At 40.6% G+C, this 16,276-nt stretch overlaps 1 pseudogene; it reads left to right on the forward strand.

The window, feature by feature from the left end:
* The window catches only part of LOC102481915 (CCA tRNA nucleotidyltransferase 1, mitochondrial-like), a 57,281-nt pseudogene extending 41,091 nt beyond the window's left edge, over nucleotides 1–16,190 (forward strand).
* Nucleotides 16,191–16,276: the final 86 nt, after the last annotated feature.

Below are 16,276 nucleotides of genomic sequence, written 5' to 3' on the forward strand. Positions count from 1 at the left end.
TCCCCAGATTTAGGCAGACGTTTGCTTAAGATGATCAAAATCCAGCCCAGACTTGGTGTCATAGGCAGCAGCTTACTGATCTGTTGTTCTGGAAGTCATAGGTGATGGCTGGTTTGGGTCCTGAGTCGACTTGAAAAGCAACAGCTGCATGTACCCAAGATCCTGGTGAGCTGGAGGACTGGTGGAAGAGAGTTTCAGGGTGATAGATCCTCATAAGAGTGCCTTTTTCTGGGGCCAGCAGTTAGCATAACGGCTATATCCCTGGACTCCCATGTAGTCGACCACGGTTTGTGTCTTGGACCGGTGGCTTAAAACTCATGCCAGGCACATGTGCGTGCATGCCCAAGATCCCGAAAGGAGAACGGAGGAGAAGTGATTGCGGCGTGGCCATCCCCCCTGAGGGGTGATTTTCGCTTTCTGTCTCTCTCTGTCTGTCTGGAGAGTGCATGCACCCTATAGCAAAAAACTCTCAAAAAAAAAAAAAAAAAAATGCCTGTTTCTCACTCTCTTCTCCCCCTCATGCTATCTCTCATGAAAGAATTAAATAACATTTCTTTAAAAATCGATCAAAATTTTATACCCATACCCATGATTTTAACAATTTCTGGAGTGAACTTGTGTTCCCATGTCCTCTCTGGCTTCCTGTGCTCCATTTCCTTGTTCATAGGCAATATTAATTCCAGCTCTTCTTCTAGTTCATTGTGAGCAAAATTAATGTGGGTGGGCCCAGCAGGGGCATAGCGGTTAAAGACCTGGATTCACTCATGACTGACCACTGTTCCAGTCCTGGACCTGGCAGCTTGAAACTCAAGCTGGGTGTGTATACATGCCTATTCACAATCCCTAGAGGAGAATGGAGGAGAAGAAATTGAGGCATGATCATTCCTCCTGGGGGTTGATTTCTCACTTTCTGTCTCTGTCTCTCTCTGTCTTTCTGGCAAGCACACATACCCTATAGCAAAAAATCTCTCAAAAAAATTAACGTGTGTTAAAAATATTTTAGGGATCTCTGACAGGGGCTTCCATCACAGCAAAAACACACCTTGAGAAACTCTTCAACTGTCTGAACAATGACCTTTTACCCAACTGGTTCCAGCTGTTCTTCATTTTTCCTGTCTTCTCTGTCTCTCCTCTCCTCTGTCTTCTTTTACTCACCTGTCAGGAGTAACAATCCATCCCTGTCCATAAAAAGCAGCAGAGCCAACACTATTATTCTGTAAATTCTTTTCTCTAACAATAGAGCCTACTAAGGTATTAGCTAAACAAAGAGGTTCTCTCTCAGGAGTAACTCTGGTGACAGATATTAATGATCGTTATTAAATACTTATCAAAATGATAACATTAATAATTCTCTGAATTTATCTACTATTACCATTTCTCTGTAAATCTAAATCTCAAAATGAAACTCTGACATCTTTAGATCTTGGTCTCCATCATCTTTGTTTTTTGCATAATTTTTGCACGCTGGAAATTTTATTAGGTGTGTTCACAGTGTGTATGCCTTTTGAAAGGTCCATTTATAGCTCAGCCTGGTTGGGTGGGGGCTGTAGATGAGGGATGGGATACAGCCAGGCCAAGGAAAGTTGGAGAGTTTAAGTTTTGAAAATTATTTGTAAAAAGTATACTTTATGGGGACAGGCAGGTGGCATGGTAGTTAAAGGCACTGGATTCCCACATGGCCAACTATGGTTGAAGTTCTGGACCTGGTGACTTGTTTTCTCCATTTTCCTTTCTCTTTCTCTCTGTCTCTCTCTGGTCAAATTAAAAAGATAATTAATAACAAATGGAATTAAATAAATAATTTTTTAAAAGTATACTTCATGACCTAGCTTAAAACCTTTTTATCTTGAAATGAGCAGATGGTATAGCTGTTATGTCTCTGGACTCCCATAAAGCCAACCATGGTTCGAGTCCTGAACCCAGTGGCTTAAAAAGCATGCGAGGCATGTGTGTGTGTGTGTGTGTGTGTGTGTGTGTGTGTATGTGTGTGTGCCCAAGATCCAAAGAGGAGAATAGAAGGGATTATGGCATGACCATCCCCCCCACGGGGGTGATTTTTTTACTTTCCCTCTCACTATCTGTCTCTCTTTCTCCAGCAAGTGCATCATGCACCCTAAGGCAAAATAAATAAATAAATAAAAATAAAAACACTGAAAAAATCTCCTATTTCTTTTCTAGGGTTTGCTTAGTGGCTAATTTTTGTCATATTAGTTTGTAATGTTTGAAACTTTGTGTCTGTAAGAATGTCACCCTACATGTGATTAAAAAACTACAAAATTGAGGCTAGCAGGTGGTATAGTGGTTAGTTAAGGTGCTAGGCTCAGACACATCCAACTATGGTTCGGGCCCCAGACCTGGTCACCTGCTTTCTCACTTTCTCTCTCTCTCTCTTTGGTGAGCACACATGCCCTGTAATAAATTTTAAAAAAGTAAACATTAAGTAAATCATTATTTTAAAACCTGCAAAAGTGGGAACCAGCAGTTAGCGTAATGGCTATGTCGCTGGACTCCCACGTAGTTGACCACGGTTTGCATCCCGGACCCAGTGGCTTAAAAGTCACGCCGGGCGCGTGTGCGTGTGTGCCCAAGATCCTGAGAGGAGAAGGGAGGAGAAGGGATTGCAGAGTGACCATCCCCCCTGGGGGGTGATTTCTCGCTTTCTGTCTCTATGTCTCTCTCTGTCTGTCTGGCGAGTGCACGTGCCCTATAGCGAAAACCTCTCAAAAAAAAAAAAACAACAACAACAAAAAAACAAACAAAACAAAACAAAAACCCTGCAAAAGTTATAGATGATAATAGAATATCATGCATGCCTGCTTATATCTCTCTCAGTTTTAAAGATCATCAGAAAGTTAAGAAGAAGTCTGATATTGACTGTGCATTGGTTTGTGTGTGGTTTGTTTTTTTTTTTCGTTGTTTTCATGTTATCCACACGGAATTATAGCAATCATTCAGTATTTCCCAGAAAATATCTTCTGGTAACTTCATTTAAGAACAAACAAATTTTCAGTGACCCTTCCAAAATAAATTAGTCTCTTTGCACTTTAGTATTCATAAAAATTTTCAGGGAAAAAAAAAAGATTTGGGAAAATTTGAAATAAAATTTCTTCCAGTCAGGGTGACCTCTATTCTTGGAATACTAGTTCCCATAATAATGCAATAAGCTATGAAAGAGAAAGATTTTGGAGGTATCAGAGTTAAACTTGCCATTTCAGGTGCCTCGTGTGTGTGTGTCTGTGTGTGTGATTTTTTAAAAAAAGTTTATTTACTTATTTTTTTACTTATTTATTGAGAAAGAAAGAGGGAGCGAGACAGGTATCCCTGACAGGGTCTCACCACGCTGCTACCTTCCCTCCTGCCTTCTTGTCAGCCAGAATCTTGGATGTGCATGGGGGGGCTTGTTCAGGTTGATCTGGGATCAGAACCCAGGCCTCCCCTGTGGTTCTTGTGCCATGTCTGGGCCCAAGTGTCCTGTATTCCAAGAAGAATTTGATTAGTTCTAGTATACTCTGTGTAGTCTGAACTTTCTGAGTGAAAACCATGTTGAAATCCAACTTTGAGTGAAATCCACTTTGTAATCATTGATAAAATGGTAAAATTCATACAACAAAACACTTCTACATGAAAACCTGAACCTTTTTATATTTCAAAATCAACACAAGAATAAATAGCTTGAGGATGTTGATTTGCCAATTGTAAATATCTGTTAAAAATCGGGCCAATCTTGGGGACCAGCAGGTGGCATGATGGTTAAGACGCTGGACACTCCCACATGGCCAATCATGGTTCGAGTCCTGGTCCTGGTGGCTTGCTTTCTCACTTTCCTTCTCTCTCTGTGTGTGTCTCTCTCTGGTCAAATGAAAATAAATGAATGAATAAATAAAAATTTTTAAAAAAATCGGGCCAGTCTGTGGCATGGTGGTTAAGGTGGTTGGATCTCTCCATGGCTAAACATGAAGTTCTAGTCCTGGACCCAGCAGCTTGAAAAACAAGCCAGGTACATGCATGTACATGCCAAAAATCCTCAAAGAAAAAAGTGGAGAAAGGATGTGGCATAAAGATTGCTTTGTTACTTTCCCTTTGTGTTTCTCTCTGGTGAATGTGCCCTCTGACCAGGAAAACAAAACAAAACAAAACAAAACAAACTATAAAACCTTATTAACTATTTTTTAAATATTGAAATAAAGTTTGGGGGTCCTAGTAGATAGGAAGATATGAAAAGAATTCAGGGTTCTATTGCATTCTAAAATCTCTTGAACTAAATGGAAAACTATTATATTTAATATGTGTCTTAAAATATAGTAGGTCTTAGAAATATAATATTGAGTGAGATAAAACTTTACTTAAGTTATATAGTAATCCTGGAGGGGGGCTTGTAGGTTTATGTCAGACTTGGAAATTATTGGGTGGTCAGAAACGTATTTTTCTATGCAAGAATGAGTCATGACTTTTCCCATGACCCAACATACCATGCTTGATATGACTCAACCCCAGAGATGTGGACTGCTTGATTCCCTCCTTTTCTGGGTGTATAGTCCTTGTTAAAGATGTAAATAAGTCTCTCTCTAACTGTATTTTCTACAAGAATTTTTTACTTTTTTTAAGAGAAGATTTTTTGTTATAGTGCATGTAGGCTCACTGGAGAGACAGACATCCCAGGAGAGATGGCCACACCACAATCCCTTCTCCTCCATTCTCCTCTCTGGATTTTGGGCACATATGCACATGCACCCAGCATGAGTTTTAAGTTGCTGGGTCTGGGACTTGAACCACAGTTGACTACCTGGGAGTCCAGTGATGTAATTATTATGCCATTTGCTGGTCCCATGACCTCTTAACTTAAAAAAAAAAAAATAGCTTTCCATTGTATCTACCAGTCTTCTATGCCATTAAAGACTTACAAATGAAAGAATACATTAACAACTTGAGAAATCCTGATTCCGTATTTCCAATAACTACATTAGTGAAAAATTAGTATCTTAGTTCATCACTAACTGAGACCCCAGGGCACTGGTGAAAAGAGACTTGAATAACACATCTTTTGAATACTGAATTATGTAATGCTTTCCAGAGGAATAGGAATGGCCTTGGAATTTTATAGATCTCTTTCTGACTGATGTAGTTTGTCTCATTTTGTACTTCTGGTAACAGAAGCATTAATCTTTTTAGTCTAAAAAAAAATAGATGACTATTTGAACATCTCCTCTTGTGATAGAATTGGGAACGACTTTCATGCCACAGGAAAATATGTATTTGCCCATTATTTTGGATGAATGTAAATATACCTCTGTTCTAACAATGTACACATTGCACGGCCTGGAGCAAAAACTGATCCTGGAGTGTTTGAGATCAGATCCATAGACTTCCCTCAGAAGAAATCCATGTGGTCTTACAACATGATCTGTCTGTTGTCAGAACATAAGCTTGGGGGAAAGTTGATTATGAATAACAGTAAATTAATAACAAGGTGATGTTGACATGATTGTCATTCTGATAGTACCAACACTAAAATGAATGCAACTACCTAATGTTTATAATCATAATTTGCTTATAATGTATAAATCCTGCCTGCTTTCAAAAAGGCTTTGGGGCCTTTTACAGTAAGAAGCACACATGCAAGCACACACAGACAGATGAGCAAGTCAAACTGTTACTAAATAATTTTGATCAGAAACTAACTAGAGAAAGGATAGACATGAAATTGTTGTCAAGCTGCATTCTGCAGTTTAACTCTGCAGGTCAGTACGGTCTGGATTCAGATGCTAAGTCGGAATATGCTGGGGGATCAGGCAAATGGGAAACAAAACATTGTGGACTTTTCCACCTTCTAAAAGAGAGTGACAATACTTCACAAAAGGCAAAATTAATTAGCATTCTAAAAAAGTGTATCATACCAATCCTTCCATAGTACTGAGAAATCAGACAGAATCATGCAAGATTTTGCTGATGCTGATAAGCTGGTATTTTCTTATTTTAAAAATGTTCAAGGGTCAGGACCAGCAGTTGGCGTAATTGTTATGTCACTGGACGCCCATACAGTCGACCGTGGTTTGAGTCTCGGACCCGGTGGCTTAAACTCACAACAGGTGCGTGTGCCTACGTGCCCAAGATCCCAAGAGGAGAATGGAGGAGAAGGGATTGCGGTGTGGCCATCCCCCCGGGGGGTGATTTCTCGCTTTCTGTCCTCTCTATGTCTTTCTGTCCTCTCTGTGTCTTTCTGGCGAGATCATGTGCCCTATACCAAAAACCTCTCCAAAATAAATAAATAAATAAGATTGCCCAGTTTTAGAGACAAGAAAACTAAGCCTAAAACTGAACATGATTTAAAACACAGCTACTAGAACTAGGCTTTAAGCACAGATTACCTGACTCAAGTTTGCTGCTTGTTTCCTTCTATCTTACATGGAGCAGTGCTGTCTGACTCTCCCCCATCTCCCCAGACCCACTGGTCATTTCCTCCCGACAACCATCCCCTGCATCACCTGCTGGAGGTCAGCCCTCTTGCTGCTAGTGTTGCTTGGCCTGTGTGTCCAGTGCCTGGCAGTTTGTGTCCCCTCTGGAAGCAGCCCTTGAACATTGTGTGGTGAGATAACTACCCCGGATCCCTTGCCCTCCACATAAAATAGCTCTGAGGTTGACCTACACAGTCTTTAGCAGTAGTACTAAGACAAAGCCACTCCCTTTAGGTGACAGTGCCTGTGGTCAGTGTTGCATGGCTTATGCTCATTCCCTCCCCAGTTTTACCTTTCCTGCATGTGATTACCTTTCAGATTCATGTGATTCTTCAAGTCAGTGTCTGGATAACCCAACTTAGATCATGAGAAAGAACTTCTTTGGTATGAACTATTCCCTTTAAAATTTTAAGTCTGGAGGTGCAATCATGTCTACAGTTTGAGAAAGACCCTGTGTGATAAATGGGCTATCCAGAAGTCACTGCAGAGATCAATCCTGCAGGGGACATTGCTACAGTACACACGAAGCCACCGCGCACACAAGTAAATAGTGTGGGGCTTACGCAAGGACAGAGTCCTCACAGAGCCGGCTCGCTTACTCCGCTCTCGTGGTATGTGGAGTAATTGAAGCAGAATCGACCACAGCGCATCAATTAATAATCTCAAGTAAGAGTTCAAGTATATCAGAAACAAGAAAATACCAGTATTCAAAATTGTCTATTTTTTTACATTATCATTATTTGAAGGAGGGAAGAAGTGTTTGACATCTAAAAATGCATTATTTTTATGTGATGCCTATATTTCATTTCCAAAATTTCACTTCCAGTTTTTCTTGACTCTCTATCTGAACATAAACTCAGAAATAATTTATATCTTACTTTGGGGAAAATTCTGGTCACGTTTAACAAGGCATGTTTTCAGAGGCATGTATACTTTCTGGAGAGAGACAGAGAGCGAGGCAGGGAAAGTGAGAAGGCTTCCCCTGTGAGAAATGGCCACGCCACCACCCCTTCTCCTCCATTCTTCCCTTCTTTCAGGATTTTGGGCACACATGCACTTGCACCCAGCATGCTTCTCAAGTCACCGGGTCTGGAACTCAAACTGCACAGTCAGCTATGTGAGATCCAAGCTGTCTTAACCACCACGCCATCGGCTGACCTTGAATATTTTTCTTTTCTTTCTTTCTTTCTTTTTTTTTTTTTTTTAGAGGATTTTGCTATAGGGTGCATGCACTCCCCAGAAAGACACAGAGAGATGGAGAGACAGAAAGTGAGAAATCACCCCCCCCAGGCACATGTGTGTGTTCCCCAAATCCCAAAAGGAGAAATGGAGAAGGGATTGCCCTGTGATCATACTCATCTCTGTCTCTCCAACTCCCACATGGCTGACTGTGGTTTGAGTCCCAAACATAGTGGCTTGAAAATTATGCCAGGTACATGTGCATATGTGCCCCAGATCCTGAGTGGAGATTGGAGGAGAAGGGACTGTGGCACGGCCATACCTCTGGGGAATGATTTCTCACTTTCCCTCTCTTTGTCACTATCAGACTAGCACAAGCACCCTAGTGCAAAAACCTAGAAAAACAAATAAACAAAAACAATATAATTTACCACATTGATAAAATAAAGGAACAAAAACAACATGGCCATTTAAATAGATTCTAGAAGCATCTAACAAAGTGTGAAGAATACTGTAGGACTGTGTTTAGATAAAACTCGAGGAAAGATAGCAGGGGCTCTACCTTACGGCAGGAGTGGGTCGTGTTGCCTTGGGACTGGGGTTGTAGAAGATTGATTGGAAAGGGGCTCAAGGGCGCTTTTGAAATTATGGAACTATTCTGTGTCTTGATTGGGTGGTGGTTAAACAGATCATATACAGCTGTTCAAACACATTAAACTATTTTGAAATGGTTGCCTTTTTATTGTACATAAATTTACATTTGTAAAAGCGTCTAAAAAATAAGCAGTAGCAGTGGTCAAACTCAATTTCATGTGAAAGATCTTAAGTGGTATCTCCCTTTGGCAACCTCAAAATTTTGTAACATTTGTCTTTTTTTCTTCTTAAGGTACTAACATGAAATGAATGGCTTCAATAGTTTTTGTCTGCAAAAAGTGTTATCAATTGCGATTGGGCAATAACTGAATGGCTGATGTGTAAAAGGTCAAAAATAAAAGTTCTCAAAAGCAATTTTAGCTAAAATTGCATGACAAATAGTTTCCAGAAGTTACAATATGTCATGTTTTAATACCAGCCCTTGGCAGAATTTGGATTCTACAACCCTGGCCTCCTTTTCTCATCCTTTAAAAATATGAATTTACATTGGCATTAGTTTACTTCTTCCCCTACCCCTCTTTTTTTGAAATTATTATTAGTTTTTGCTATATGACACATGCGCTTGCCAGAGAAAATGTGAAATCACCCCCCAAGGGAATGGCCACACTGCAATCTCTTCTATTCTTCTCTTGGGACTTTGGGCATGCATGCACACACACCCAGTGTGAATTTCCAGCTGCCAGTTCATGGTTCACTACTCAAACCATTCAGTTGCCAGGTGGGATCCAGCTGCCTTAACCTCTATGCCACCTGCTGGTGCATATTACTGTTGCTACAAATGAATGACCACAAATGAAGCAATTTAGGAAAACACCCAGGTGTTTTCTTACAGTCCTGGAGGCCAGAGGTCCGGGAACAGTGTAGCTGGGTTCCCCACTCAGGGTCTCTAAGGCTGAAATCAAGGTATCGATTTCAACCCTGGGGTGTGATCTCATCCTAAACTCTGAGTCTTCTTCCAAGCTCATTTCCGTTGTTAGGATTGTTCCTTGCTGGTTGTGAGCCGCGGGGGTCATTCTCAGCCCTACAGGCCACCCTCAGCTCCTGCTCATTTGGTCTTCTCAATACATGGCAACTCACTTCTTCCAAGGGAGCAGGGAATAGAATCTTACATAGCATGAAGTAATTGCAGGAGCGACTTTCTCATTATACAGACAGGTCCTGCTTACTCTAAAAAAGAAGATTGTGCCTTACAGGTACATCAAAAGACAGGCATTTGGGAGTTACTGTAGAATTCTGCTTATTGTAGTTTGCTTTATTTTGCTGCCCAAAAGTTGAAGTGAGATTCTTGTGTGTTCACTGGATTGGATTTCTCTTTCTCTACCTCTGACACATATAATATAAAATACAAACTTCTGTCTCATCTGCTGGCCACGGTGTATGAGACATACAATTTGCTGACATGGGAAACAACACATGAGCTTTGCTTGGTCATCACTAAGGATATTAGAAGTTTGGAACAACGCTTCTTACCTTCTTACTTAGTTCTAGTAATGAACGCCAACTCTGCTCTGGTTTGCAATGTGAATTAGAATTTGATACTGTTTGAACATTATAGAGCCATTTAAATTTCTTTCTTCTTCTTTTTTTTTTTTTTTTTTTTTTTTTTTTTTTTTTTTGAGAGATTTTTGCTATAGGGCATGTGCCAGACAGACAGAGGGAGGCAGAGAGACAGAAAGCAATAAATCATCTCTCAGGTGGAATGGCCACACTGCAATCCCTTTTCCTTCATTCTCTTCTCAGGATTTTGAACATGCACACATATGCATCCAGCGTGAGGTTTAAACCACCAAGTCTGGGACTTGATCCTGTGTCAGCCATGTGGCAGTCCAGTGATATAACCATGACATCATCTGCTAGTCCCAGAGCTATTTCATTTTCTACAATGAAAGGTTTACTAAAGTCTGATAACAGCCAAAATAACACATAGACAACAATGATAAATATTAGTTACAGAAACAAAGTGTAATCAAATGAGTTCAACTGGATCTGTAACACTTTATTTCTAAAAGCAAATATGAAGCAAGTATGATAAAGTGTCCACATTTGCTAATTCTGGATCAGTGCACATCGGTTTTATGTTATCATTATTTTAATTTTTTACGCTTTATTTAAGGATGAGTAGATTACTATAAGCTTGTGACACATTCCCCTTGGCAAACTTTCCAACATTTTTCCTGTGTGTTCCTTAGGAATAGAAAGACATGAGTAGATAATTATGAGAAGAAAGAAAACTCAAGGGCCAGCCTTGTGGCCTATTGGTTAAGGGGGTTGGATCTGACATGGTCTACTGAAGTTCAAATTTTGGTCCTGGCAGCCTGAAAAACACGTGATTGCATGCCTGAAACCCCGATAAGATCGAGAAATGGAGGAGAAGATATCGCAGTGTTTTTTTGAGAGATTTTTGCTATAGGGCATGTGCCAGACAGACAGAGGGAGGCAGAGAGACAGAAAGCAATAAATCATCTCTCAGGTGGAATGGCCACACTGCAATCCCTTTTCCTTCATTCTCTTCTCAGGATTTTGAACATGCACACATATGCATCCAGCGTGAGGTTTAAACCACCAAGTCTGGGACTTGATCCTGTGTCAGCCATGTGGCAGTCCAGTGATATAACCATGACATCATCTGCTAGTCCCAGAGCTATTTCATTTTCTACAATGAAAGGTTTACTAAAGTCTGATAACAGCCAAAATAACACATAGACAACAATGATAAATATTAGTTACAGAAACAAAGTGTAATCAAATGAGTTCAACTGGATCTGTAACACTTTATTTCTAAAAGCAAATATGAAGCAAGTATGATAAAGTGTCCACATTTGCTAATTCTGGATCAGTGCACATCGGTTTTATGTTATCATTATTTTAATTTTTTACGCTTTATTTAAGGATGAGTAGATTACTATAAGCTTGTGACACATTCCCCTTGGCAAACTTTCCAACATTTTTCCTGTGTGTTCCTTAGGAATAGAAAGACATGAGTAGATAATTATGAGAAGAAAGAAAACTCAAGGGCCAGCCTTGTGGCCTATTGGTTAAGGGGGTTGGATCTGACATGGTCTACTGAAGTTCAAATTTTGGTCCTGGCAGCCTGAAAAACACGTGATTGCATGCCTGAAACCCCGATAAGATCGAGAAATGGAGGAGAAGATATCGCAGTGTGACCATGCCCCATGGGGAGATGCTTTTTTCCTCTCCCTCCCTCTCTCTCTGTGTCTCCATCTCTTGCAAGGGTACAGCTGTTTCAGAGTCCTGAACTTTATGAACTGGTCCCTAAGTGGTATGCTATTACTCAGATATCTCATTTCATCTTCACTGACCTATTGGCTCTTTCTAGAAAAGAGTAACTTCAGAGTCTTGCTCTGAAGAACATTCTTGTACATGAAGGAATTCCTACATGGTAGGTTATGACAGGTTGCTTCTCTCAAGTACACTGAAAAAAAGGAGGTTAAGGGGGTAGGGCTCATTCTAGGGATAGGATGTTGGGCCCATTTCTGATCCAGTGACAGGGGATCATTTCTCATGACTTACCATCCTTGTCATTGCCTAACATGAGGTTTCCCAAGGTATATTCTCAAAAGTACTAACTGGGGACACCCCATAGACATTGAAACCAAACCAAACCAACTCCCAAAAATGAAAGCTTCCATAGTCAAATACATTTAGGAAATATTAAACAGCTTTCTTTATCTCATCCAGGAAGAAACATGGTAGGATTCTTTTTCATTTTTTTTATTTAGTGGTGTTTTACAAATGTATTTGATCATAAAACTCTTTTTCTTCCCCAAGGATATATTCTCACTACTTTAAGAAACACACTCTAACAAGATTATCTCTGAGTTTTCAAATCTTGAGCAGCCTAAGAGGAAGCTGATCTTTCTAAAAGTCATGCTGATAACTCCAGGCAAGCTCTCCTTACTGACCAATTCACTGGCTCTCAAATACTGGTCTGTTCTCTCCAATTCCTGCCAAGCTGATTTGGAATGCTAAAATAGAAAATAAATAAATAAATAAAGTGCCTTATTTTTTTTCCTTCTCTCCTTCCTCTGCTTTTGAAAATAACTGGAGACAAATTCTATAACCTTGGCTTTCCCTTGAGTATATCGCTGTGGATATTCAAAAGCTTTCCTGTGGTTTGTTCCTTAAGTTAGCATAATACACACTAAGCAAGATATTGGTAAGTGTTAGGTAACAATGAGACTAGAAACTTTGGCAGGAAAAGCATGATCCAGTTCTACTGAAGCTGGAAAATAATTTTGTTAAAACCTCAAAAAAAAATCTAACCCTTTAGACAAAAGCTAATAGTTTTGTTTGATACACACATTTTGTCATGAAAATAAAGATTAAGTTAATCTCGTGATAAAGTGTGGCATATTTGGGGTGACACTAGATATCTTGATGGAAACTAAACGGAGGAATGTTTGAATCTGATGGGAGTAGACTGCAGAGGGCTTTGAATGTCTAGATAAAGAGTTTACTCTTGGTTTCTTTTCTCTTTTTCTCTCTCTCTTTTTGTTTTGCTATGGGGGTACATGCACTAGCCAGAGACAGAGAAAGAGAGAAATGTGCGAAACCACCTCCACTGGGGGGGGGGTGGTCACATTGCAATCCATTCTCCTCCATTTTCTTCGCAAAATTTTGGGCACACACACCTGCCCAACATGTCTTTCAAGCTGCTGGATCTGGGACTTGAACAGCAAAGTCAGTCATGTCAGATCCACCGCCTTAACTGCCACACCACTGGCTGGCCCCTCTTGGTTCTCTTTTTATTGGGATATCACTGGGTGGTTATGAGGTGCAGTGCAGGCTTTCTCATTCTCAGCACTGCCGACATTTTTGGCCAGATAATTCCCCGTGGTTGGGGCTGTATGGGACAGGATATTAGCAGCCTCTACCTCCTAAATTTATATCAGTAGCATTTCTCCTTTACCAAATTAAGACAACCAAAATGTCTCCGGACATTGGCAAAAGTCCTCTGGGAAACAAAATTCCCATCCGATTGAGAACCACTGAGTGGGAGAATGACAAAACTGGTGTTTAAAAAGGACTGTCCAGCTGTGGTTGTGTAGAATGAACAGGAGGAAGCAGGAAAAGAGCCTGGGAGGATACACTAGAGGCTGTCCCAATACCCTAGGTGTGGAGTATTATTCTAGTAAGAGCTTCCAATGAAGTACATCTCCCTGTCTTCATGAGCTTGAATAGTCTCCTCCTCACTGGCTTGGGAGGTGGTCATGTGACTTGCGTGTGTGACTGGAATATCTGCTAATATAACACAGATGAGGTTGAAAAGCACATGTGCACGTATGTTAGGACTTGGAACACTGGTACTATGTGACAAATCCCATGCTAGACTCCTGAAGGCACATGATCAGCAGCCAGTTCCAACTTCCAGACCCATGAATAAGGCCATCTAGGACCATCCAGCTCTGTCTACACCCTGACGCCAGCCACCCACGGGATCCCAGCCAAGCCAGCAGAAAGCACACCTAGTTGAACCTGCCCCAACTGATGATAGAATTATGAACAGATAAAATGGATGCTGTTTTAAATCACTACAGTTTGACTGTATTACACAGGGATAGATAACCGGCACAGAAGGTCTGAAGAGGATTGATAATCCTGGAAATAAGTCGTATGCGTACAACCTTTGGAATAATCCATGGTTTTTGATGACTCTTCAATAAAGAGCTCAGGGAAAGACCAAAGCAAGCCACAAAGTGTAAGAATTCAGAAATAATGAGCACGAAAGTCAGTCAAAATTTATAAATGAAGTCAGTGTTTGTTAAGAAAGCACTTTTGCTTTAACAGTTAAATATATAATTAACTTATCTATTTTGAAAGACCAGACACTTATTAACTGCCAACAGTATAATAATAATATTTCAAAGACTCAGTTGAATAAATATGTTTATAAAGCTTTTTATTTAGCCACTTTTACTTTTTATGAAAAAAATCAATCTTGAAAATAAACAGGAAAGCATATTATTTCAAAAATCAATAACAAGTTTTATTGCACTAATGGTAAAATTCATTTTGAGGTGTTAGGTGTCCCATTGTATAGAACTATATTCATTTAGCAATTAGGGTGCTAAGATCAAGGCTTCTAGTGGAATACCCCTCATAATTTATCAGTTAAATTTGCAGGTGGAGAGCAGCTGTAGTATTTACAACTTTATAGATGCTATGAGTGTTTCCCATGCTTATTGAATAATTCAAGATGAAATAATTTCTTGGATGTTTAGTACTTAGTTTTATGTTTAAGAACACTTGCTTGGAGGGAATGTTTTAGTCAAATCTCAGCTTAATTTTTTAACATTCAAATCCAGCATAATTTTTAATATAAAAAATACCAATGTAATAAATGATGGAGAGAATCCAGAATTTGAAAAAAAAAAACCAACACAGTCATAACCTAAAAAAAAGGCATAAAATAAAAGAAAGCTTAAAATATAGAAGGAATGAATAATGAGAATCAAGTAAAGACAACCCAAATGTATTTTCACAGGCAGAGAATCAACTTACGAAACGTGTATATAAAGCCCTATAACAGACTGGAGATCTGAGAATGAAAGAACAGGATTTTCTTTTTTTTTTTTTTTTTAACTGGATGACCTTTAAAGATGTAGTATCCAGGACCAGCAGTTAGCGTAATGGCTATGTCGCTGGACTCCCACGTAGTCGACCATGGTTCAAGTCCTGAACCTGGTGGCTTAAACTCACGCTGGGCACGTGTGCATGCGTGCCCAAGATCCCAAGAGGAGAATGGAGGAGAAGGGATTGCGGCATGGTCATACCCCTGGGAGGAGATTTCTTGTTTTCTGTCTCTCTGTCTCTCTCTGTCTTTCTGGTAAGTGCATGGGCCCTATAGCAAAAGCCTCTACAAATAATAATAATAATAAAAGAGAAAAAAAAGATGTAGTATCCATTAAGGGGCAGTGGCCCAAACATAAAACACAGTACTCTCTGGGGCAGACCCATGTGGGAAGGTTGGACATCTCACTTAGTAGATCAGCAGGCATGTGCTCAGGGTCAAGGCTGACTGGGACCCAGGATATATCCAGTAACCTACCCTTGTCAAGGCTGCTTTAATTCGGTCTCTTTTTGTCTCTGTCACTCTTGGAGGAAATACATTTAAAAAACCCCATACTTTTACATATATAATTTCCATAAAGTTCCTTTAAAGAAAAACAAAGACCCTAGTCTTTGCTTAAAGAATGCTGCCCAAGTGATTTCAGTTGTTCATTTTCTCTCTGAGGAGACAAGGACTGAAAAAAACTGTTTTGATTTGGGAATCTCGAAGATCTTTGTGCTTTCTAATATACATTAATAACCAGTGGGACCTTAATGTTAAAGTACTGGAAATACCAAAAAACAGTGATATTAGAGAATGGGGGGGGGTCTACTGGTAACTCTTGTACTTTGACTTTTAAGAAAACTTGCATACTTATAAGTATACCAAATTTCAGAAGTTAGAAGACAATAAAATGCACAGGAAGTTAATCAGTTCAAATCATCCCCCTACCTACTTTTCCCCTTCTAGTGTAGATGATCACGCTCAAGTCGGCACCGTCTCTAGAGGCGAGCCCAGCGATGGGCTTTACTTGAGCAAACCGCATTAGCGTCCCAGGTCAACGCTACTGTTGCAACCCCAGTTTTTGCTAGGCTCCCCAACTCCTGAACCAAAAGCACAAGCCAGCTCCCAGAGGCGTGGGAAACAGAGCCAGGCACTCCTCCCTGGAGGGGCGGAGCCAGACCCACCGGGAAAGTGGCGAGTGCCCGCACGCCGAGCCCGCGCTCAATCGGAGTCCGAGCTCAGTCGGAGCCCGCGCTCAGTCGCAGCGGGCACTGCTGGCGGTGCAGGAGGTAGTGGAACTCCTACGCCTCTCCCGGCCGGCAGAGATCTAGCTGAGACCTGTGTCGGAGCGCGCCGCCGGGCCACCCCCGATCCGCCCAGACGCCTCGCCCCGCCCGGACATTCCCGCAAGTGGCAC

This window comes from Tupaia chinensis, unplaced genomic scaffold (genome assembly GCF_000334495.1).
Source record: "Tupaia chinensis unplaced genomic scaffold, TupChi_1.0 Scaffold000147_1, whole genome shotgun sequence".
Classification (NCBI taxonomy): domain Eukaryota; kingdom Metazoa; phylum Chordata; class Mammalia; order Scandentia; family Tupaiidae; genus Tupaia; species Tupaia belangeri.